The 25,682-nt window shown below is 40.2% G+C and overlaps 1 long non-coding RNA gene across 2 annotated transcripts in view; it reads left to right on the top strand.

Moving 5' to 3' along the window:
- Positions 1 to 9,354, top strand: part of LOC125641430 (uncharacterized) — a 32,395-nt gene extending 23,041 nt beyond the window's left edge. The window contains exon 4 of one of the 2 annotated variants that reach the window (XR_012669620.1): positions 9,246 to 9,354. This is a non-coding gene — a long non-coding RNA (uncharacterized LOC125641430). Of the gene's footprint in view, positions 1 to 822; positions 2,810 to 9,245 lie in introns of those variants that run through there. The other variant, XR_007358057.2, reaches the window with a different exon arrangement.
- Positions 9,355 to 25,682: the final 16,328 nt, after the last annotated feature.

The following is a 25,682-nucleotide window of genomic DNA, read 5'->3' as shown; positions in this document are numbered from 1 at the left end:
AGAATCTTTCACTCTTCACTCACAAATGCTCCCCAAAATGCTTTGCGATCCGTGCCACAGTGTTAGCAACATGCAGTGCTGATCTGCCTTCCCCAGGGAAACCCCTGAGGTTGTGACATTGATACAGCCCATATAGTGTAATATAAAATACTGACAGCCATAGTATAGCTGTAGGCATTAAACATGCTTATTTGCACCCCCCCCCTAAATAGACAGACATACGTGATACAGAGGCAGCATTAATGTAAGCCTGTATTCTGGCTGCTTTCAGCTGCATGCAGAAGCTTCCCTATATATATATATCATTCCTAGGACTAATTTGTGGTAGGGGGGGGTCAGGGTAGGGTGCAGGTGAATTTTACCCTTTAAGGTCTAAACTACCACCTCTAGGTATGGGTGACCTGTGTTTAGGATCTCTGCAGGCAGTCACTATTGGGACACACAATTCCTGTCTTGTGGTTTCCTTTCCAGGCCCCAGCTTTTCAGTTTTATGGTACATATGTACAGCACAAGCCAAAATTAAGCCAAAAATCACTTAACTGGGCTAAGTTTGATTGTTGCTGGATTTTCTCTCATTTTTGTATCTTTAAATTCTCAACCATACTGCTTCATTAATTTAGGTTTGGGGGGAAGGGTATTTCCCATTGAATAAATTTGTGCTTAACTAGGACATCGTTAGATGATGGCTTTACACTTCTGTATTGCCCTGTTTCTTGTTTCATGGCCTTCTGCAAAATTAAATCCAGTTCTACCTGATACATACTAATGAGTCCAGGGTACATTCATCCACATGTTGTGAGGCTTTTATGGCATATGTTACAGGTTTGCCCCAAAAAAGAAAGAAAACAGAAGCTGAAAATGAAATCCTTAAGCAATGAAACAGCACCAAGAAAATTCCCCAATTACTACAAGACTTCGCTCACTCAGACCTGCTGTGCTCCCAACAGACTACTAAAACCAAGTTTGCACTATTTACACTTGAACAAAAATGCTGTAAGTCTACAGAGCTAGCAGGAAAGTCAGTGGCATAAAGACAACCCCAAATGACAGGAACATTTAATGAAATCATTACATGAAACATAGCCACTGATGGAATTTTCAGTTTTACTGAGGTCAATATTGAGTTCATACCTCTCTGTAAAAACTGTATCTGAAGATGATAGTCTCCCCCGATCTGTGTAACTATTATTATAAAGTTCTAAAATAGTGCCCATCCTGTGCCTAAATGCCTAAACCGTCAATTAAAAAGCAAACAACTTCCCATCAATATATTCACTTCAATCCACCCCTGCCTCAACAGCCTTAGAGGAGAGAGAAAAAAAGATGGGCTTTGCAACATTCCCAGAAGACTAACAGATCTGGGCTCTGCTGCACCAAGAGTGGATGGAGATCTTCAGCTCCTCCAGTTATATATTAGCCAAAGAGAGCTGGGGTACTGGGAATTCTGGCAATCTGGGGAGGGAGGGAGGAAGAGTTATTTTCTTTCTCCCAGCACAGAGAGTAAGTGGGTGAGGAAGAACAAAAGGGAGGTCTAGTGGATTGCTGGCCTGGGGGACAGGAGAGGAATCACTGGGTTGGGGAAGAGCTCAGTGAGTTGGGAGACAAGGCAAGAGTGGGGTTTCACTGGTCCTTGCCCGAGTTGAAGGTCAGAGGAGGACCTTGTCTGTAACAGCAGCCCCCTCCTCTCCAATAAAACAAGTTGTGGTCTATAACACTCTGCTCCCTGATGAAGGGATCCTCTGATCCATGTCACCCCTACTGACTCGACAATCTTGATTTTATTTTTTTACAGTGCCTAACCTGCTTTGCTCTGCAAGCACCATCAGAGCTCCTTCAAAGGACAAAAATCAGATGGGCAATTCAGAGTTTTGCCTATGTCAATAGGTTATTTTTATAGTAGTTTTTATTTTGTTCATTTGACTCGGATTTCAGACTAGCTCCTGAGGATTGGAAGTACTTCAGATGCCGTATGCTGCCCTCAAGGCAAAATGTTATTAGGACAAATTTAAACTCCTCTTAGGAGATTAAATCAAATCTGACACAGAGAAACAAAATTATTTACCTTTTCCCTTATGGGAGAAGTGGAACACTATTAAAATAAATGCATTTCCAGTAAATAAAACTGCTCAGTTTTCTCTCAATTTCATTTTTAAAGCAACATTTTAAGATTAATAATACTCTTAAAAATATGGAAGAATGGGAGAGGGAGAATAAACCCTCAACTTTCAATTAGTTGTACCTCCTGGCCTTCAAAGGATCCTTTTCATTTTTGAGATTGTTTATACATTATTCACAGTCTATTTCCAGGAACACCCAAGATCTTTGGTTAAGTATTTATTGAATTGGTGTGATTTATCTTGTCACACTAAGGGCAAGTCTACATTACAAAATTAAGTCAACCTAAGTTAAATCGATGTACAACCACCCCAGTAATTTAGTCGCTTTTGCATGTCCACGCTATGCTTCTTGTGTTGGCAGTGCGCATCCTCACGAGGAGTGCTTGCACCAATTTAACTGTCAGCATGGGGCATTGTGGGACAGCGTCTGAAAGGAACAACAGTTCATGTAAGCAACACTGATACTGTGTCAACTTAACTATATCAATTTAAGTCCTACGCCACTCGTATAGGTGGAGTTATTAAGTCAGTGTAGTGCAGCGGTTCCCAAACTTGGTTCGCGGCTTGTTCAGGATAAGTCCCTGGCGGGCCGCGAAATGCTTTGTTTACCTGAGCGTCCTCAAGTATGGCCGCTTGCAGCTCCCAGTGGCCGTGGTTTGCCGTTCTGAGTCAATGGGAGCTGTGGGAAGCAGCGCGGGCTTGTTAGTGTAAGTGTTATGCTAATTCACACTCCATGCTAAACAGACCTCAGCTCAACTACTCCTGGGGTTTGCACAGCGGTGTTAAAAAGTGAGAGACAGAAATGCTTTAGGAAAAGTTTCCCCAAGTCTCTTTTATACGACACTCTCCCTCACCACAAATCACAGAAAAACTGACATAGTACAAAGTTGAGTAATCTACAATATCAAGGGAAGAAAAAGGAGGCCTGATTCTAATATCCCGAGTTAGACTACTATATATGAAAAGAAAGTCAGACCCTCAATATTTTATGCCCTTTGCACAGGTGTGAGCAATCACATCAGGGATAACATAGTAGAGACTCAGGACCTAAGTATTTATTGAAATGGACCTTACTTGTTCAGACAACTTTCCTGGCTTCACTTGAATTTTCTGCCCCCAGGTAATGGCTTATCTATTGCAGTTTCTTCAGTAGCTCGGTCCTCAGCAGCAGACCCCCTCAAGCACTCTACATTGTGTGTGACATGCAGGTTGTACCTGCTGTTATGACTCAGTTGGAGAGACAGCCTTATGCTGGGTCTCTTGCTTCTCTCCTTCCCCTCCAAGGAGCAGAAAAAGGCATCCAAGGGAGGGACCCAAGTTGTCCAGGACCCAGTGGCTGTTTTTGAGATATGGGAGGCCAGAGGGGAGGAAGTAGCTGGATGGATGGAAGAGAGGAGCATTCAGCTGCTGCACTCTTCACAGCTCGCTACAGTACAGTGATTGCCATTAAAATGACAACATTTGCCAGCTGATACCAAACATCTATCACAGCTATTGCCTGTTAGAATTATAGGGGGAAACTGGCCATCTGAGAAACGCCCATGAGGATAGTGGTAGCAAATGCTGCATATCACAACTATAAATAGACCCAGGCACAATCTAGCAAAATTCCTCCTCCTAATTAAAGGTCTGAACTGTCATATTTGGACTGGATCCAAGCTTCTCCCAAGTCCAAGGTTGTTTGGTTCTGGCCTATCTCTGCTTTTAATCCCCATTTCTAGAGGTATTGTAGCTGATATAGGTAACTCTGAGCCGTCTTCTTGCTAGAACTGATAAAGAGACAGGAAACAAGTTTTCACAGTCATGGATTTCAGTCTCTAGGGTTGGCTAATTATGTTTCTCCATGGATAAAAATTACATGGTTTCTTTCAGTTTGAATCACTTACTTTAGAAACATGAAGAACAAAAAAACCTCCATAAGAGAGCCAGCCCAGTTTCTGCCTGCTCTGTGACATGCCACATCAAGTCAGCTGCATCAAATAGCAGCTGCTCTGCAGACAAACCCTTTAGAAACTGAAAGGTACAATACATAGAAAACCAGTTGTATGTTACATAAATGCATATACCATATCATCTGGTCTGGAAATTGTACCCAAATCTTCTGTGAAGATTTAATTTCACACCTAAATTGATGTGGAATCACCGCTCCTCTCTCTGTCTTCAGAGATACTGAATTTGTCATAAATAGCACCTATGAATTAGTATTGAGCATCCTCTTTGAAAATGCACACTACACCAACTTTAAAGTGCACCTTTTTTAAGCATCTGAACGGCAGGTTAGATGTAATGATCCTATGAAAAGGAGGATTTTCTACAGCTGCTGTTGTTTGATTTCACCATTCATTTTAATTATAGCTCATCTGATTTGTTACATTATGAAATATACTGAAACTATGGTGCCCTTGGTCAAAGAAACATTCAGTGAAGATAATTGTTGCCATATTTTATTACTAAAGTTATTGCAAGGTTATATAATAACTTGTATGAATTACCGGTAGTGCTGAATATTTTGCCTTGCCAGCATTAATATAAGCCAGCTATTTTGCCCTTGACCTACAACAGTTTACATAAAACATGACAGATTTACAGGAAGAACAGGACATTTTCCCCATAGTTTGAAGAATGTTGAGCATCCATAGAAAGAAAAGCAGTTTAAAGGTAAACCAGTACTTTGTTAGGCTCAGTTGTGTTCAAAATGAATAATGAGAGAAGAGTATTAGAAGATTGGTAGGAAATTATTTATTAGGATATAACTACATTAATTAAAGCATTTACTTGTGGGTCACGTATATATCTCTTTCCTATCTCAAGTGTATAACTATAATATACTGTGACACCCTGCATATGGCTTTTATATTTATACACATTGTGCTTTTTAATGTGTTGATTTTTTCTTGTATATTCATCTTTCATGTCTTTCCTATGTAAATATTAGAAATGTATAAAAAAAACTTTAAACAAATAGCCAGATAAATATACAGCTGGCCACATAAATGGGTTGGACTGTTTTCCAGTTCTGACGACAAAGAATCTTATATCACAATGTATTTAAAATAAAAAATCTCTTCTTACTCTTTTCAAAAATGAGCTCAGTACAACAGGGTAAGCACAATACTTTTGTATATCCAGACACTGTACATTTCCCTTTATTACGAATACTTACTGGTACTGATTTTACCCACTGTGATTTTCTTTCCAGGGATGTTTTGCATGTTTATTTTTCAAATTACGAGGGCAAAAGGTCCTATTCTTCCATGTTTATTTTTCAAATTACGAGGGCAAAAGGTCCTATTCTTCCATAACTCTGTCATGTTTTGTGTAAACCGTAATAGGTCAAGGCCCTAATAGCTGACATTTCACTGCTGGCAAAGCAAATCTGCAGAATCAGGGACTTTATGTGCAAATAACATGTCTTTAAGGTGATAATTTGACATATACCTGCTTGACAAATTGTACACTTACTTTATAACTAGCTAACAATATATTAAAACTTCAGTAGATAATCTGGTCCTATATATATATATGCATGAAGTGCTGAAATGGTCTAAAAGTTATTTTTTCATTAATTGTATTAATTTTAAAATATATATCAGCACTTTCTAAATAAATAAATGAATAAATATTAAACATCTTGAAATTAATTCATTTCACTTAGTTTTCTGCATTTGAAAGAATACCAAGGCTTTTATTATTTTAGGCATGTCTTTAATATCCTCTGTAGAAAGTGAGAAGGCTGAGATAAAATGAATCAAACTTATACTTGTGGATTATCGGAATGTAGGCTGTAGAGTCACTTAGTTTATATGATTCTGTGTCAAATTAAGAAAAGGAGTACTTGTGGCACCTTAGAGACTAACCAATTTATCTGAGCATAATGTGCCAAATTAGTGGCAATCACCAGCTGATACTATCTAATAAAGTCTTGTAAGTTGTGTTTAATTGAATGTCTGGGCAGATAAGCTTGGCTAAATGCTTGTTGATCATTAACTAGTTATTGATTATTAAACATTTAAATTGTGTTGCAATGCAGTTCTTTTGGAAGCTGTAGATGTTGTTAAAAAACATTTGATCCCTCCTTCAGCTTCTCTGCCTAAAATAATTTCTTCGGTTCAGTTTGGATGCCTACTATTTATACCCACACATGAAGGATGCCTACACTTTATACCCAAATAAGAGAATATAAACATTATCATGTAAAAAAAAAAACCGCTGTGGTGTCAAAAACCCTAAAAGTGCAGAAACAGTCTAAGGAAAACACCTAGCTAATAAGGAGTTTGATGAACTCCAATAGCATAGCGCGGCACTATTAAGATCCCAATTAAGACTGCAATCCTGTAATGAGATGCATGCAAGTGGACCCCTATTACTTTCAATGCATTGCAGGGGTCGGTATACATACATTCCATTGCAGGCTCATTCCTAAATAATTAGAATACAGTTTTCAGACACGTAGTATGAAACCCTTTTGTAAAAAAGGGTAGCACAGAGTGCCCAGGGCAAGGTGAAAATGTAGGCAGTGTAAGTGGTAGAGGAGCCATCCACATTACCAAAATTTTATCTATTGCAATTAAAAAGAGCAACAGCATCATACGGCAGAACAGTCTTCTTTAAGCAACATATAGCACCATCCAGTGAATTCCCCAATAAACTCACATGGAGACAAGAAGCATAATTTTAAAGGGGATATTTTTATAAGGGAAAGTGTGATGAAGTATTAGAAATTAAATTACATTTATATGACTATCTTCCATGATGCATCATCAAAATTCCAATCTGGGAGAGAGGGCTAGGAGAAGAAAAAATATTACTAGGCAAATATAGAGGAGCAGTGCCCATATTACTTTAAATTACTTTATTTTTTTTTTAAATCTAGAGGCATGATGATGGCCTGTGTTGTATGTGTACAGACTCTTCTGTTTAACACATTTGTACATGTTATAAAATAATGAGCTAAAGACTGTCACAACCACTGCAGTTAATGAAGATGTTGGGATCTTCTACAAAGACAATATGAATTCAATGAGACTGCAACAGCTATGATAGTTTAAGTGCTGAAAAATGTAGTGTCCTCTTAACGCTGTTCAGAAAGTTGAACATATGAATTTCTACTGCTATTTATGTGCCACGCACAGCAAATAATCCCACTGCAAGATGAAAATTTCATATTCTCCAACAAAACCTTACACACTAGACTGGTGTGAACAGTGAAGCAAAGATAGTTTGGATGGAGAGTAGATACAGTCTACTATGATGGAAAGCTAGATGTGGGGTTCTTTGATTTTCACTTTCCATATTTTTGTCAGTCTCCTCCCTGACCTGAGACCAGTATGCTTTTGTCTTGTATTTTGTCTTTTGTTTTTTCTATTGCTTTGCATGTTTACTTTCATTAATTTCAGAATAATACTGTTTGAAGAATCTCTTGGGACATTTTTGTACGCCAGACAATTTTTCAGCTGGAAATGTATACTGTGTGTTGAAATTTGAGAACATGTCTATGGACTAGGAAGTGCAGTATCTGAGACGGATTGTGCTTTTAAGTCTCAGTGTAGGGTTATTGGGTGCAGAGGGGCTACATTGTAGAGGGAGCTGCAGAAGGAATTCTTCCTGATGAGGCTAGTAGGCTTGGAGGGAGTACACACAGTGGTGAAACCATCACCTACCCTTTGCCCTTTCACAGCCTGCCAGCTCTGGAAAGGATGGGCATTGACCCTGACTTCTGAGGACACTACTGTTGCCTATCCCACTAGTTTAAGAGTGGTAGCCGTGTTAGTCTGTATCAGCAAAAAGAACGAGGAGTACCTGTGCCCAAATAAAGCTTATGCCCAAATAAATTTGTTAGTCTCTAAAGTGCCACAAGTACTCCTCGTGTTTTTAATCCCACTAGTGTGTAAGTACATCAAAATAGCAATCTTTTTTCTACTGAACAAAATTATATATACCACTAGTTAGACAAATGTTAGATACGTCAATATATTAAACATAAATACAAATTGAACAAAGCAATGAATAAATATAACACCTACAAACATAAAGCAATATGTTGAATAAACATAACTGATGACATCATAAAAATATGCCCACTATGTTAAAATCAAGAACTATTCTTGTACTAAATCACCGCATTTGATAATATGGAACAAATCATTCTCACTCGTATGCCCAATATTTACCCAAAACCCCAGTCTCTCCCTCTGCTTATACCAGCCCTTATACCAGCCAGCTTCTACCTCTGCCCCACAATGTTCTACCTCTGCCTCCTTCTCCCCGCCCTGATCTCAGACTGACAAACACACACCTGTTCTCTCTGTGCCTCCTGCCTAGTCCTCATATTTAATTCAGTCTTACACTCATTGAAGTTATTGGCAAAGCTCCCATTGACTTTAATGGCACAGACTGAGGGGTACGTACAAAATGGGTAGCCGTCTTAGCTGAAGGCATCCTGACTTTATTCCTATCTTACTAGGGGCAGCATCACAAAGACTTGAGAGAAATTATGACCATCTTAGCCAAGGAAGCCTGGTTTCATTATTATTGAAAGTAATGTGAGATTTTGAAAAAGGCCAAAAAACTAAACAAGATTGTTGCAATAGTTCATGGAAAGCTTTTTAAAAAACCTGATACCATGAGACTCATAGAATCATAAATATGTACGACTGGAAGGGATCTCGATAGGTTATCACTTAGTCCAGTCCCCTGCATCAAAGCAGGACTAAGTGTTTGTCCCTGACAAGTGTTTGTCTAACCTGTTCTTAAAAACCTCCAGTGATAAAGATTCATGGTAATATAGCAGGAGTTGACAACTCTATAGAGGGTAGACCCACTAAAAAGAATTTTGATAATGTTCATTTTTCAATGTCTGTAACTCAAGTTAACAGATTTAACTGTAAAACCTCAAAAAAATATTACTATACATAACAAAGATTTATTTTTGTCAACCATATTACAAGATGTTGTGCAAGAATGGAAAATATGTTCACAGAAAAGTTGTATAACTATCCACTTAAAGTGCACTGCATCCATCACCATCATATCTGAATACCTTCCAAGTACTTAAAATAGGAATAACATTCTCTCTCTCTTCCTTCCCAATTTTAGAGAGGTTCATTATTCTTTCATGTTCATTTCTAGGTTTGTTGGTATACATCATGTGTGTACAATGCCTAGCACAAGTGGATCTGACCTCTGCTGGAAGGTGCCTCTGGGCACTAGCACAATAAACTCCTCACTTAACGTTGTAGTTATGTTCCTGAAATATGTGACTTTAAGTGAAACGATGTTAAGCGAATCCAATTTCCCCATAAGAATTAATGTAAATGGGGTGGGGGTTAGGTTCCAGGGAACTTTTTTTTTTGCCAGACAAAAGGCATTATAAACATTTTAAACAATTTTCAACAAGCAAAAGTTTTAAACAATTTTAGAACAAGCAATTTAATACTACAATCATTGCTGAGTATAGAGCTTGGTTGAGGTGGTGGAGTCAGAGAATGGAAGAGGGTGGTTTGCCCGGCTGCTCTTCTTGCTGAACTTTCTGAACTCGAAAAAACATCTAGAGTGTCGTTTTGCTTTCCCTTTTTTCTTCCCTCTTGGTAAATTTCTTTATAGCAAGTCATTAGATGACCAACTCCCCTAATCACTTTGGAGCTGCGTTCCCTGTCAGGATCGTCATCACTCAGGATTTGCAAGCCAGCTTCAATCATTTGGAAAGCTTCAGAAAGACGTTTGGCAGTCAAATTTCAATGGATTGGTGGTTCTTCTACTTCTTGGCCCTCTTCTTCCATGCTCTCGTCACCTCTAGTTGCATCAGATCTTCATTGGTTAGCTCTTCTCCGTGTGATTGTAGAAGTTGTGTAACGTTGGCTTCTTCCACCTCATCAAAACCTGCTTTCTTGGCCAAGCCGAGGATATTTTCTTCATAGCGGGGACAACATCTTTAAATCCTATTAAGTCACTGGAGACAATGAGGCCGGCAAGGAGGCTGAAGGTGCTGTAGGCTAGGAGAAGCAAGTTGTGCAGCAGCAGCTTACCCTACTCTGCAAGCACCAGGGGCAGGGGCCTCAACCCTCAGCCTGCCCACTCCACCCCTTCCCCCAAGCCCCCACCCTTGACCCACCTCTTCTTCCCCCTGCCCCCCGACTTCATCCCCCTTTACTTTGCAAGCTGCTTCCTCCCTCCTCCCTCCCCGTCCTTCTGAACACTGCAAGCCAGCTGATAGCCATGGGCAGGAGGCAGGGGAGCCTGTGCTCCAAGTCCTCGCTCCTACTCCCTCCCTCCTGCCTACTAAACGTGGCAAGCCAGCTGATTGCCGCGGGCAGGAGGCAGTGTGGGGGAAGAAGGGAAAGGTGCTGATCTGCAGTGTCTGCCGGCGGGGGACACGGTGGGGGGGGGAGTGTAGGGAGGCTGCCTGCTGTGGAGAAAGCAGGCAGCCAAGCAACGTAAGAGTTTAGTCAAACTTTAAACGAGCATGTTCCCTAATTGATCAGCAACGTAATAACGAAATGTTAACCGGGACAACTTTAAGCAAGGAGTTCCTGTACAAATAACAACGAAGGATGTACATATCTTTCTTTGTTTGTTTATGCTGGCGTGTGCGCGGGTGAAGACGTTGAGGGAAAGCTATACTGGATCAATGTGAGTTGCAAATAGTTCTGAAAGCAGCTACTTTTTTGAGCATACTAAAAACGCTTATCCTGTTTGACAGAGAGTTATCTTTACTCATGAGGACCTCTTGCCTCACTACTCTGCTCTGGCCCCCAAACTAGGCCCGCACACCACCTGGTGCAATAAGCCACCAGGAAATGTGCTGACAGTGAGATTATGGTTTTCGCATTATACTATTCCACTCATTAATAAAAAGTTTCATTGATATCTTCTTTGGGAGTTTTTCTGCAAATGCTGAAAACAAACATTAGGGTTTTATTTTTTAATTTAAACAGGCAAAGGATTTATCTGTGGATTACAGCATACCAAATAGGAAAGATCATTTAAATTAGCAAAAGATGGACCCTGCAACAATGTCTAATTAATGCTTTGGGAACTAATGTCACTACCATTTAACATCAAGTACGTGTGAAGGAATAAAAAGCTCTCTTACACTCCCTCATACTCCTGTGTCTTTTGCTTTCCTTATAGCATACTTAATGCTGGCCAGATTCCTCACTTGTGTAAATGTACTGAAGTCAATGATCAATCTTCCACTGACAACTTCTATAGAATTGCACCATGGATGAACTTGGCCCAGACAATCTGCTTTGACTAACTTCCATTCTTCTCCAGGGATAAAAGAAGCAGTACTTTAAAAGCTTGTTTATTAATTCAGTTTGACTGGCTGTAAATGGTTATTTGAAGGTGTGACCGAGGGATGTAACCAGACCATGCTTGATACATTTTTAATAAGCTCTCCTTATTTATCCTCTTAAGTTTGTAAGCTTTACTTTTATCTGAGTTTAGCTGTATCAGTGTGAAATTAGAAGTTGCTCTTGCATCTTGATTAAAAGGAGATCAGGAACTGCTTTGATCATGGTGCTAAGCCAGTATTTGTTAAACCAAACCCTGTTTGGTAAAATGGCCAGCTGAGGAGAAATAGCACTATTTTTGGTAGGATGTTGTCTAATCTACAAGCAGTGAGCAGTGTTCTACACCATGAGTAAAAGCCTGGTCGATGAGAGTTTTGCTATTGACTTCAGTGAGGCCCGGATTTCACCACGTGTCTTTACAGTACATTCTCTTACTAAATTCAGTAATATTTACATTTAATATCAAACAATTATTGTTTTACTGTCTCGTCAGCCTTCCGTCACAGCGCCGGGGAGATATGAATGTTCCAAATCAATTTTAAGTGAAATTAATTATTTCCTGTGAATAATTTCTGTTTAACTAGTCTCATGCAGACGTGGGGGCTGCAGTCACACAACTTCCATGAGAGCTGTGCAGCTAAAGCCCCAAACAGATTGGTATTCATCAGTCCTATTCCCTACTTTTGGGCCAAATCCTGAAATCCTTACTCAGGCCAAACTCCCATTAACTTCAGTGAGAGTAAGGACTACAGCCCAGATTTTCAAAGGCATTTAGGCATTGCTGTGCTCAGTGTTACAATACCTAACTGATTTAGGAGCCTTAATCTTACTTTCAAACGGGATTTAGATGCCAAAATCCCATCAACTGAATGGGATTTGAGCTCCTAAATCAGTTAGGCCTTGCAACACTGAGTGCAGCAATGACTAAATACCTTTAAAAATCTGAGCCTGAGGGCCTCATGCAAAGCCTATTGTAACTTTGTAAGAAAACCACTGCTTTAATAATGGACTTTGAATGAGATCTATCTAATGATTGCAGGACTTGGCCTTAAGTGCAGAAAACCAATTGCTTGTTTTCATTTAAATCACGAAAACAAGACCTTCATGAAAATATTATTACACATGTCCTAGAGTTCAGTCTGATGGTGAAGTTTTGGGGTGATTAAACCAGTTCAGTTTACATAAAACCAGGAATCAAACTGTACCTGAAATTCACACTCGAACACAACTTGTTTAGAGGCTTGATTAAATATTTTTAAATTTCTGGATTTTTAGAGGTTTGTGCTGGGATTTTAAGCAGAAACAGCTAGCTAAAATAAGAGAAGCAATAATCCCAATCTGGTCAGAAGCAGTAATTAATGAAACCTCGTAAGAGAATATGTACTCATGCCCTTTCTATGACAAGGAGATTTAGAGAGACAAGGTGGATATATTGGACCCCATATCGAAGAGCTTCTTCATAGAGAAGAGCCCTGTGTAGCTCAAAAGCTAGTCTCTTTCACCAAAAGAAGTTGGTCCAATAAAAGATATTACCTCACTGTCCTCCTCTTTCTATTATCCTGGGACCAACATGGCTACAACAACACTGCAAACAACAAAGGAGATTTAGATTAATTCAAATTCACTTCCACATTTTGTTTCCAGACCCTTTGAGGTTTGCTCAACACTAATATAGATCCATTCTACTTACATTAATACTGGCTATTGTTACTTTACCTAAATTTAGCAAGGGCTAAATGTTGAGGCACTTGCTATCTTTAAATTAAGCCTTGTGCCAGATCCTGAAGTCCATGCTCAGTTTTTATCCAGTCCTTACTCAGGAGTGAAAAATGAAGTGAAGGCCTCAGGTTTGCACTGCAATATGTAGCATCATGTCTCCCAGATCCATGAATGGAGAGGGTAGTTTGCATGTGGACTTTACCCCTCCTGCCTGGAAGCAGGAGTCAGCCACCTCCAGAGCACCAACTTCCTGGGCCCTGCAAAGGGCGTTCTATGGCTCTGAAGTTGGCATAGGAGTAAAGAGCAGACCAAGGGCAAGCTGGTGTGACACACTGTCCCTCCTCCAGCCCCCAAAGGAGCTTTCCTGAGAAGAAATACTACTCTGTATTTTTCTTCTGTGATCCCACCTCTTCAGTGACCCCAGTTGTGACTTGCTACTGTGCTGCTGTGCACAAACCAGCCACAAAGTGGCCAATAGCAAGTCTTCTGATAAAAACTGTGGACATAACACAATAGATGCCTTGTATAGTTACAAATGGGTTCAATCAGTAATCCAGCAAAAAAAATATAACAGTCCTTTGACACTCAACCAATAGGCAAAGCAATTAAAATGTACAGACATAAATAACGTGTTTATTTCAGGGGGAGTGATGAATATATTTGTGTTTATGCATTTAAGTTACTTTGCCTATTTTTTCTGGCATATCTACAGACTGCTTTATATTTGGCCTCTGTGTATATGGCCATGGTTTATTATGACATCTCTGGCAAATCCAACAGGATGACTTGCCACATGGTGCCTGTGGACACACACAATGCTTGGAGCGAAGAATAAAATGTTGATACTGGCCTATAAACTGGAGTCTTGCGTTCAGGATCATATAGTTTTATCAGGAGGATAATTAGAGCATTTACTCTATCTAGTTTAAAGTGAAAATGAAAAAAATCATCTGTAGCTGGGTAGAAAAAAATCATCTGTAGCTGGGTGGGTAGAAAGCTGGCTAGATTGTCGGGCTCAACGGGTAGTGATCAATGGCTCCATATCTAGTTGGCAGCCGGTATCAAGTGGAGTACCCCAAGGGTCGGTCCTGGGGCCGGTTTTGTTCAATATCTTCATAAATGATCTGGAGGATGGTGTGGATTGCACTCTCAGCAAATTTGCGGATGATACTAAACTGGGAGGAGTGGTAGATATGCTGGAGGGGAGGGATAGGATACAGAAAGACCTAGACAAATTGGAGGATTGGGCCAAAAGAAATCTGATGAGGTTCAATAAGGATAAGTGCAGGGTCCTGCACTTAGGACGGAAGAACCCAATGCACAGCTACAGACTAGGGACCGAATGGCTAGGCAGCAGTTCTGCGGAAAAGGACCTAGGGGTGACAGTGGACGAGAAGCTGGATATGAGTCAGCAGTGTGCCCTTGTTGCCAAGAAGGCCAATGGCATTTTGGGATGTATAAGTAGGGGCATAGCGAGCAGATCGAGGGACGTGATCGTTCCCCTCTATTCGACATTGGTGAGGCCTCATCTGGAGTACTGTGTCCAGTTTTGGGCCCCACACTTCAAGAAGGATGTGGATAAATTGGAGAGAGTCCAGCGAAGGGCAACAAAAATGATTAGGGGACTGGAACACATGAGTTATGAGGAGAGGCTGAGGGAGCTGGGCTTGTTTAGCCTGCAGAAGGGAAGAATGAGGGGGGATTTGATAGCTGCTTTCAACTAACTGAAAGGGGGTTCCAAAGAGAATGGCTCTAGACTGTTCTCAATGGTAGCAGATGACAGAACGAGGAGTAATGGTCTCAAGTTGCAGTGGGGGAGGTTTAGATTGGATATTAGGAAAAACTTTTTCACTAAGAGGGTGGTGAAACACTGGAATGCGTTACCTAGGGAGGTGGTAGAATCTCCTTCCTTAGAGGTTTTTAAGGTCAGGCTTGACAAAGCCCTGGCTGGGATGATTTAACTGGGAATTGGTCCTGCTTTGAGCAGGGGGTTGGACTAGATGACCTTCTGGGGTCCCTTCCAACCCTGATATTCTATGATTCTAGCTGGATTGAACTTTGATTTAGCTGGCTATTTTATCCTGCTTCAAAATTTGTGGTGGAAGCCTGACAAGTTTTTATTTTTTCCTTTCTCACAGATGCTACTGTGTATCTGGATTAAGAAACATGGCACAATAGCACAAGAAACATCTTCTGAGATTCAGGCATATAATGATTTTAACCTTTCCTCTTGTAAGCTTTATATAGGGGGAAATGCCATAATCTTCCTTTTCTAAAGGGACCACTGAATGTGTTTAAAAGGGGACAGAATTGCATATATAACCAAATCCCACATTCTTTGCTTTCCCGGTGTCTAGGAAAGATAATACCCTGGATGAAATTTAGACTAAATTCAATCCAAACAAGACAGAGATCTTGCTAATGGGTAAGTGAAAGAATCTTTGTGGATAGACAGAGCCTCTGACTGATCCCTTTATGGAGCAGGCATGCCTTCTTGTCTGTCCCTGTGATTTGCCATCTCGGTCTTTTTTAATCCATTGATGCCGCTGGATTCTCAGTGCCTTTTACCATATTGGCTAGCCTGCAGGTTATGTCTCTTGAAGTCTGATGTTGACTTTACTACAGTTATCTGTGCCTTTGAGCTCAAAATTTGACCAATGGAGTGTGCCTTACATAAGGCTCTTCTTGAAGACCACAGAAGTGTCAGCTAGTATAAAGTACATCTGCCTTTTTAATTGGGACAGAACAATATTAACACGTGATATACGTACTCTGTACTCACTCTCAGTTTTCTTCTGGTTGCAAGGAGTCAGTGATTATCTTAAAAGAAACATCTCATATAGTCTGGGACACGATTATCTCTGAGAATGCTTTTCTCTATAAAACCAGTTGTAGCAGTTGGATTAGTCAGCATGGTCTTATCTGTCTCAGGATATGTAAAATTATCATTCTGCATCTACAGCACTAGATAAGCATGTTTGGGAATTTTAATAATTAAATAAAGACAAAAGCTACACAACCGTGTAAATGCAAGAAATCATGGAGACATCACTGAGGCAACCAATGAAGGAAGGCTTCCCAGTGCAAGGTCTACTGCTCAGGTATGTACATCCAGTGTTATTATTTATTTCATGATATCAGCTTATGAGAATCGTGGGATCCTGCTGTGTTAAGTGCTGTACAAGCACATAGTAGGGGACAGTCCCTGTCCTGAAGAGCTTATAATCTAATTAAAGGTAAGACACAACTAGTGGCTGTGAGAAACAATAGGAAAGGAAAGGGGGAGAGAGAAGATGGGGGAAACTAATAAAAATCACAAAGTTACAGAGGCTAACAATGTGCACAACTTGATGCTTCCCATTCAAACAGTATCTTTATACTTGCAGTTGGCGTGCTAAAAATAGAGATTTAGCCACAGCAACATGGACTAGCCATCCTGAATACAGCCCCACCCCAGACCTTGAACGGTATACGTTGTTGTGGCTTTTAAATCTTTGCTTATTTCCAGGTTTGCTTTTTAAAGATATACAGCAAACCACACCTGCACGACTAAGGGCCTGATTAAGCCTTAAGAGTGGGGCTTGCAAAACTGCCTACTGGGTTTGGATGCCCAATTCCTGTTAATTTCGGAGTACACTCATGTCCAAAACCCTTACGCAGCTCAGCTTAGCCCACATGTAAAAGTTAAATGGCTAAAGACAGAAAATTCTCTTAGGGAAGTCAGTCCCATCCCTAATATGCCCTGCTATGCCAAAGTACTAACGCTTATGCTGTATTTACTGTATACACTCTATTATTGCAGGTCAGACTGTTTGAAAAGCCCTATAGCTCTAGGATGCAATTTAGATGCTATATTTTAGCATTAACTCAGATTTATTTTTGTGGATTTTAGGTCATTAATGTAGATATTTAACATCTGTGTACACGATTTACATACCTTTGAATTTCTGTATTTAGTATTATTTCAAGAACTGAAGGGAAAGTTAAAAGAAATCTCCCATTGAGCTGGCCCCAAAAAATCATGGGGCCTGAAAAAATGGGCCAAATTCAGTGGAGTAACTCACATAGAATTTGGTCCAACATGCTCAGATAGGGCCAGGTCTTGAAATGCTTTACTCATTTTAAATAGTACCCTACTTCACTTATAATCCCGTTGAAGTCATTAGCACTACTCATGGAGTAAGATGTAAAGTAAAGATATCAGAATCTGGTCCATATCTTTTGCCTTTACAGTCTACAGTCCTCCTGCAATTGCCTCACCTATCCACTATTTAGAACACTTGTGACATTTTAAATGAGATTTCTAAATAAAAAATAACTGTTGAAGCTTCTTTTGTCATTGAAATAACTTGGTTGTTTTGTATTCAAGGAAAAGAAAATAAAATAAAAGTGACTGGATCACATTATCAGCCATAATTCCTAATTATAAAAACTAGACACAGTTCCTAAGAATGCCAAAAATGACAACATTCAAAGAGCTACATTAAGACAAACTAAAAAGCTGACAAACCCAAGGGGGTAAAGAAATTCAAAGACAAGAATGAAACTGCATCATTACCATATTTGATTATGCATACATACTGCATAAAGTACAGAAAACTCTGATCTATTTCATCATAGACTGTTGTGACAAATATCCCAGTGCTAAACCTTCAGGAATGGAAATTTGAGAATTGAGTTTCTAGCTCTGAAAATTCAGACAACACAGGGGCTCTGTTTTCCAAGAAATCATACAGAACACAACATTTTATTGAGTATTAGCTGCACATGTCATTTTTAGTTGGCAGATGATTTACCTATTCAAAAGAATTTCAGATTCACAACTATTACTGTTCCAAAGAATTGATGCATTTGCACTTACAATACTGCCACCTACTGACGCAGATGCAGTATTGTGTATTATAACCAAAAAACATTGAGACTTTTTTTTGGTAACACTTTGCACTTTTTAATCACCTTTAAGCTCTGTGTACTTAATTCCCATGCCCCAATCAGTAAATGAGGAAGAGACCTTCAGCACAGGAATGCTGTGAAGTTTACTGAATTAATGGTTTGTAAATCACATCCATGTACTTGAGTGGGAGACACTGTAGAAATGTAAGGTAATATGTTATTACTGCTAAAGTTTGCCAAAATGGGGCAGCAGTCTTTTCATTAGGTTACATTATAACTAGAACTAAATAGGATTCACAATGCCACTTTGACTTTTCAATGCGGGCTAGATGCCTAATTCACATAAGCATTTGAAGATTTGACCCTTGGAGCCCAAGTCCTGTTTTCAGAAGTGACTTAGGACCTTAGGATTCTCAAGAGGTATTTAGACATCTAACTTTCTTTGATTTAGATCTGGGCTCTAAGCATCATTGAAAGTCATTGGTAACCAAGTTTGTTAAAAGGAGCAGGGTAGTTTTAGTGGGTGATCTCGCTACTTGTAATGATCAGGCTGAGTTTATATCTCACCTCTTTTAAAGCATAATGCAAAACACATTTTCCTTCAACAATGATAAGTAAAAGTGACACTGCCCATTTCATCCTTCTATATATTTTCTTCCAAGAATGCTCTGAAGAAAAATATAAGTAAGGAGGAGCTGTGATGGTGGTCATACTCAGCAATGATATTCTTTTAGTTCTTCTGTGCTACAGTGATAGGCACACTAAGAATAGATAGAATTGTTTTGCTATTTTTTCAGCAGAATACTTTGCTGCTGTCTGAGAGGAAGGATATCAAAATGAATCCAAATGCTATGTTCCAGTGTTGCGGTTTGATATAGAACTTGGACAAAAATCCTGGAAAGGCTAATGAAGGATGCAAACAGTAAAGAATTAAAGGATGGCAGCTTAATTAACGTCAATCAATATGGTTTTATGGAAAATAGGTCTTGTCAAATAAACTTGATATTTTGAGGAAATTAAAAATTTGGTTAATGATGATATACTTAGACTTCTATAAGGCTTAGTACCACATAACATTTTGATTAAAAAATTAGCACTGTACAAAATCATTACAGCACATACTAAATGGCTAACTTATGGAATCCAAAGTAATTCTAAATGGAGAATCATTATCTCCATGTTTCCAGTTGGGTCTCACAGGGATCTGGTTTTGGCCCAGCGCTACTCAATATCTTTATCAATGACCGGAAAGGAAACATAAAATCAATCTGGTAAAGTTTGCAGATAACACAAAAATTGGTGGAGTGGTAAATAATGATAAGGACATGTCAATTCCACATATCGATCAGGGTTGCATGGTAAGCCTGGGACTCTTGAACACAAGCTAAGCTACAACACGCTGACTCACCCTCTGCCAGGGCTGCAGCCAGACAGAGGTCTACTACCCATGGGCCACTTCCACACTCCCCTGCCAATGGTACCTGCTGGTCCGGTGAGGTAAGGTGATCGGCGGGGGCTTCAGTTGCCAGCAGAAGCTCTGCCAGGGTTGGGCCAGCCGGCAGTCCGGGCCAGCCATCTGTCTCCTGCAGGGTCGGGTCATCCAAGGGTTCGGGCCAGTCATCTGCTTCCTGTGCGGCTGGGTCGTCCAAGGGTCCAGGCAGTCCGGGCCAGTCATCTGCACTCTGCGGGTCTACTGCCACCTCCCAACGTGAGTGCTCAGGGGACGCGTCTGTCCCCTCCAGTGGCTGCGTCCTACTGAACTTCCAGGTCCCACCTTTATACTTCCAGCCCCACCCCTTGGCTTCTGGGGCAGAGCTAGGGCTCCGCCCACAAAGGGGTGGAGCCACCCTCTGTGTCTGGGGAGGGCCAGTCCACCTCACTACACCTGGGTTATGCAGGAGGCCAGATTAGATAGTCATCATGGTCCTTTTTGGTTTTAAAAATCTGTGAACACTGATATTTGAAAAACTCATTTTTAGGAGTGGTATAAAGAGACACACCCCATTCACTGCCCATTGCCCTATGTGCCCCTTATATAGACTAACAAACATTTCACAGTTCCATTTCTGGAAAAGTCAGGAAAAAAAATGGTATTGGAGTGTTCCAAGACACCGTCTCCTAACATCAATCTAATATACCAAGCTAGAGACGGTGATTTTCACAGAACTCATTGGCAGGGTCAACTAAAGCCTGTTGAAGAGAAGAGCCAGATTGTTTGTACTTGCACTGCCTCCTAGTTCTTGGGCTCAGAGAGACGAAGGAAGAAAAGGGGGAAGAACGAAAATCCAGAATGCCATTTTCTGTAAAAAAAAACCATTAAAAACTCTACATGTCAGATTTGGTGATCGCTTTTACTTTGTCTGTGATTGATGGTGATGTCTTTAACAAAACCACCACATGTGCCATACTTTTGTGCAGTTTGTCCTAAGATTTGCTTTTTCACCAGTACAAAGACACAGTAGTGGCATTTCAGCTGTAGTCTATAACTCCGAGTGCCTTTGTTTTAATATAGAAGTCTGTCTGCACCTCTCAGCCACAGGCTTCCCCCATGGGGGTGCTAGCACTGACCAAAGCAGGGGAGCATGTTGTCCAGATGTAACCCATAGGATCCAGGATAGATATGGGATTCAGGCAATTCCCAGTGAAGAGGGAGCCAAACAGAGACTTGCAGGGAGCAGGAAGTGCTGGGAGGCTATCTAAATGTGGGATCTGGTCTTGGGAAGATCCAGTGCAGGAAGGAGGTAAGGAACCTGCAACCTATCTCCTCTGGGAGGAAATTGTCTGTCTATGACAGGTTTCAGAGGAACAGCCGTGTTAGTCTGTATTCGCAAAAAGAAAAGGAGTACTTGTGGCACCTTAGAGACTAACCAATTTATTTGAGCATGAGCTTTCGTGAGCTACAGCTCACTTCATCAGATGTATACCGTGGAAACTGCAGCAGACTTTATATACACACAGAGAATATGAAACAATACCTCCTCCCACCCCACTGTCCTGCTGGTAATAGCTTATCTAAAGTGATCAACAGGTGGGCCATTTCCAGCACAAATCCAGGTTTTCTCACCCTCCACCCCCCCACACAAATTCACTCTCCTGCTGGTGCTAGCCCATCCAAAGTGACAACTCTTTACATAATCAAGTCGGGCTATTTCCTGCATAGATCCAGGTTTTCTCACATCCCCCCCACCCCCATACACACACAAACTCACTCTCCTGCTGGTAATAGCTCATCTAAACTGACCACTCTCCAAGTTTAAATCCAAGTTAAACCAGAACATCTGGGGGGGGGGGGGTAGGAAAAAACAAGAGGAAACAGGCTACCTTGCGTAATGACTTAGCCACTCCCAGTCTCTATTTAAGCCTAAATTAATAGTATCCAATTTGCAAATGAATTCCAATTCAGCAGTTTCTCGCTGGAGTCTGGATTTGAAGTTTTTTTGTTTTAAGATAGCGACCTTCATGTCTGTGATTGCGTGACCAGAGAGATTGAAGTGTTCTCCGACTGGTTTATGAATGTTATAATTCTTGACATCTGATTTGTGTCCATTTATTCTTTTACGTAGAGACTGTCCAGTTTGACCAATGTACATGGCAGAGGGGCGTTGCTGGCACATGATGGCATATATCACATTGGTGGATGTGCAGGTGAACGAGCCTCTGATAGTGTGGCTGATGTTATTAGGCCCTGTGATGGTGTCCCCTGAATAGATATGTGGGCACAATTGGCAACGGGCTTTGTTGCAAGGATAAGTTCCTGGGTTAGTGGTTCTGTTGTGTGGTATGTGGTTGTTGGTGAGTATTTGCTTCAGGTTGCGGGGCTGTCTGTAGGCAAGGACTGGCCTGTCTCCCAAGACTTGTGAGAGTGTTGGGTCATCCTTTAGGATAGGTTGTAGATCCTTAATAATGCGTTGGAGGGGTTTTAGTTGGGGGCTGAAGGTGATCGCTAGTGGCGTTCTGTTATTTTCTTTGTTAGGCCTGTCCTGTAGTAGTACTACAGTACTAGTAGTAACCCCACCAAAATCACATCACAACCATACTCCCGACAGATTGGGGGTAAAAGAGATACAAGGCTCTATTTATGTTCACTTTTTATGACAACAGGCCCTCCGTTAGCGGCTAGCTGGATGGAAAGCTATTACATCTACTGCACATTTAGATTTTGAAGAAAGATGTAATTTTAGAGGGGGGTGATTTACAACTTTCCAATGCATAAATACTATTTAATAAATTTATCTCAATACTTTTACTGCAGCACCATCATTGCCAATGCCCTCCCATAATAATCTTAACATTTATGTCAAAGCAGTGAGGTTGTGCTGTAAAAACTTGCTGCAGTGTGATTCATCCCTTCATTATAGAATTGAGGAAATATTTATGTTGACTGTAGTCTGGTGTGGCAGCTTTTGGAGTTTAAGCAAAGGAAATAGAGTCACTATTTTATAATAAAACTGTAAATTAAAAAAAAAGAAAGACAAAATGTAGATGGACATTTCACAATAGAATATCATTTCAGCAGATTAAAGTTGTTGGGGCTCACATCTTACCTAAAAGCTTCAAACCTCCTGTGATGCACTTTAGCATACAGTATATATTTATACATCTAACTTAAATTCATATTTAACAAGTCAAATCCTTAGGATGTTCAGGGCAAAATTTTCAAACTTAGATATTTAAAGTTAAGCGCCTAAATCCTTACCTAAGTAAGGCTGACCTAATTGCTCCTGAGTACTTACTGCTCTAAATGACTGTTAGAATGTCCTCGGACTCCAGTGAGTATTGTTACACTCAATACATATTTTTAATATTTGGTTGGCTTTTACTACACAATAAGCATCTCTCTGTATTTAAACAGATACAGCTAGTTGTGACAATTCTTGAATTATATTTATTGAGCTGTAATACATAATCCATTGTACATAATGATATGCATTATAGTTGCTAGACTTAATATTTTAACAAAACAAAGGTGTTTATTTAACATACAATTCCTCTATTAGGAAGTGACCATAGCCAAGGTATTGCAGCATTTTACCTCAGTTTCCCTACAACAATCTTTGATCCACCCCCACCCTAGAGGTGACCTGGCCCTCTAACCAAGCCAAGATTCCCTGGAGAAAGAGAGGCAGGCTGGCTTACCTGTAGAGGATTCTAGCAGTCTTGCCCAGGAAACTCCTCTTCCTCCTTTTAAGTCCCACACCCTGCACCAGTGGAATGGAGTAGATTAACTGAACAGGGCTGACCGGCCTAAGGCCTTTCAGCCCTTAAAGGAGCAGGCCACTCTGTTACAGAGAGCCTTTATACTTAAATGAGAGAGGTCCAAACAAAGTGAGGGCTGGCAGAGAGCATGAAGGAGTTTGGACAGAGTGGACATTCAGCACTGAGTAGAAAAGGCTGATCCATTATTTGTTAATGGAGTAAATTAGAGTCTCTGAAATAAACAAAACATACACACAACTTTAGCTTCTAACTAAGAAAAAAAACACAGGTCAACCTAGTATCCAGTCACAGAGTAAAAACCCAGTATAACTATGCAGGCAGAAGAGTACCAACAGATCAGTCAAGATGGACTGCTTACCTTGTGGCCAAATGGCAATGCTATAGGTGTGCAAAAATATGTGTAAACAGAACACTTTTAAGTTTTAATATTCTCCAACAAACAGCTTCTCTCTTTGAGAAGATGACCTCAGTTACTGCATTTGTCTACTGACAGATGCTTGAATTCAGTGGAACTACTCAAATGTGTAAACCATTTGCGTGTTTGCAGAATCAGGGCCCAGAACTCCAGAATTTTATCCAAACTTTTCTGTAACTGCAGACCCAAGAAGTCCCAACTTTGGGAGATCAAAAACCAGAGCAGAGCTAGACCAATGCTGAGCACTCTGAAAATCCCACCTAGAATTTTTTTTAAAAAGTTGTTTCTTGTTTACATTTGCAAATTCAATAATAGTATTTTTTATTTTATTTGCAAAATAATAATAATAGCACCTAGGATCCCTTGTCATGGAACAAGACTAGGTTGTGTTAGCCGCTGTACAAGTACTGGACAAATTTTTTTTTCCCTTCATCATTGCATTTCTAGTAAGTGGCTGCTATTCCTGTAATGTTTGCAGTTAAAATACAAATATCACTACAGAAATCAAAATTCTCTTGTTTAAAGTATCCATTGCTTCACTTTGTGGATAATGAAATCAGCTCCTTTGATCAACATTTCAGATCCAAAGCTTCCTGGTGGTAATGAAACAACAATTATGGAAGCATATGTCCCTCCCACACCCCTGTTCCACTATTACCTGAACAGATATTCATTTTATTTTAGAGATCAACCAAACTTCTTACCACTTTCTGTGATCACAATTGATATTGAAAAGAAACCCTTCTTATTCTCCCCACCATCTACTCTACATTTCATGTAAAAATCTTCTTACCCAAGTAAATTGCTGATGCTGTTAAAAGCAGGAGAAATCAATCATATACCATTCCCTATGATGTTCAGTAAGCATTAATATGATCGCTTGGACAATAATTCAGCAAGGTGCTTAGTGCAGGCTTAACTTTAAGCACATCTCTATTTTGGAAAGTATTTAAGCAGGTGCTTAAATTTAATCAAATTAAGAGCTTTATTCTGGTGACAACAGATTAGGAAATGTTTGTAAAGCTTCTTCTATAGCTGGGAGTGAAACTGCCAAATCTGGATGCTATAACCTATATGCAGGTAACTTCAAAAGTCATTTACGCTGCTAAGCAGACTATAAATTGTATACTACCTATGGTTTGTGCTAGGTGTAAGTAGCTGACAATTACAACTCCTATACTAAAACTGAAACAATTTCCCTCGGTCAAGGTTCCTTCCCCACTCTGAACTCTAGGGTACAGATGTGGGGACCTTCATGAAAGACCCCCTAAGCTTATTCCTACCAGCTTAAGTTAAAAACTTTCCCAAGGTACAAACTTTGCCCTGTCCTTGAACAGTATGCTGCCACCACCAAGCGTTTTAAACAAAGAACAGGGAAAGAGACCACTTGGAGATGTCTTCCCCCCAAGCCCTACACCGCCTTTCCTGGGGAAGACTGGATAATAATCCTCACCAATTGGTACAGGTGAGCACAGACCCAAACCCTTGGATCTTAAGAACAATGAAAAATCAATCAGGTTCTTAAAGGAAGAATTTTAATTAAAGAAAAAGTAAAATAATCACCTCTGTAAAATCAGGATGGAAAATACATTACAGGGTAATCAGATTCAAAACATAGAGAATCCCTCTAGGCAAAACCTTAAGTTACAAAAAGACACAAAACCAGGAATATACATTCCCTCCAACACAGCTTATTTTACAAGCCTTTAAACACAAGAAAATCTAATCCATTTTCTAGCTAAATTACTTATTAATTTAACAAGAGTTAGAAGGCTTGCATTCCTGATCTGTTCCTGGCAAAAGCATCAACCAGACAGCCCAAACCCTTTGTCCCCCTCCTCCAGATTTGAAAGAATCTTGTCCCCTCATTGGCCATTTTGGGTCAGGTGCCAGCAGGGTTACCTTAGCTTCTTAACTCTTTACAGGTGAAAGGATTTTGCCTCTGGCCAGGAGGGATTTTATAGCACTGTTTACAGAAAGGTGGTTATCCTTTCCTTTATATTTATGACTCCCTCAGTCAGGGATATT

The sequence above is a fragment of the Caretta caretta genome, chromosome 1 (genome assembly GCF_965140235.1).
Source record: "Caretta caretta isolate rCarCar2 chromosome 1, rCarCar1.hap1, whole genome shotgun sequence".
NCBI classification, from domain to species: Eukaryota; Metazoa; Chordata; order Testudines; family Cheloniidae; genus Caretta; species Caretta caretta.
This window is presented reverse-complemented; position numbering and strand designations above follow the sequence as displayed.